General features: G+C 34.6%; 1 non-coding gene across 1 annotated transcript; it reads left to right on the forward strand.

The window, feature by feature from the left end:
- The first annotated feature begins 360 nt into the window (after positions 1 to 360).
- Positions 361 to 466, forward strand: LOC127691815 (U6 spliceosomal RNA). The gene has a single exon (XR_007979388.1). It is a non-coding gene; the product is annotated as a U6 spliceosomal RNA (small nuclear RNA).
- The last annotated feature ends 419 nt before the right edge of the window (positions 467 to 885 follow it).

An 885-nucleotide genomic window follows, 5' to 3' on the forward strand; every position in this document is an offset into this window, starting at 1 on the left:
AATAAATATGCAACATGACTATGTCCAAAATACTCCATGAACATGAGGGACATTTAGTATTTGTAAATCCATTAAGATGCTGTAGTACTTCAATAACTTAGAGAAGGAAAAAAATAATATTATTACCTGGTCAGAAGCAGAGAAGTATTTGATTAAATCAACACCCTATTCATAGAAAGGAGTAGACCCTCTTAGCAAAACCGACATTTTTTGCTGTGGAAAAAAAAATACCATAAACCATTCTTCTTCATGGTTCATTTTAGAGGCATTTCTATTAAATTCAAGAGCAAGAAAATAATGCCTGCCAGGACTACCATTACTTTGCCATTGTTTGGGAACTCCTGATAAACACAATAAGAAGTGCTTGCTTCAGCAGCACATATATTAAAATTGAATGATACAAAGAAGATTAGCATGGCCCCCGTGCAAGGATGACATGCAAATTAGTGAAGTGTTCCATATTTTTGCTTGATGCCCCAGTGTGGGGGAGTGCTAGAGGGGTGAGGCAGGAGTGGGTGAATGGTGGAGGAGCACCCTCATAGAGACAAAGGGGAGGGGGAAGAGAGAGGATGGAATGGGGGGTGGTTGTGGAGGGGTAACCAGGAAGGAGGATATCACTTGAAATGTAAACTAATAAAATGATTAATAATAAAAAAAAACACAATAAGAAAAAAATTAAAAATAAGAAAAGAAAGTATAAATAAACATATGTGCTATGTACTGGACGTAATCATACAAATTTCATTACTTTCCAAAATCAACAGTAGCAAAAAAAAAAGAACATGAATTTCAGAAAGTTAGATCATTACAGTATTTAAAAAAAACACCAGGAAAAATTGATAATTTAATGTGGAGGAAAACATCATTAATAGATACAGATTGTTA

This window comes from Apodemus sylvaticus, chromosome 8 (genome assembly GCF_947179515.1).
Source record: "Apodemus sylvaticus chromosome 8, mApoSyl1.1, whole genome shotgun sequence".
In the NCBI taxonomy this organism is placed as follows: Eukaryota; Metazoa; Chordata; class Mammalia; order Rodentia; family Muridae; genus Apodemus; species Apodemus sylvaticus.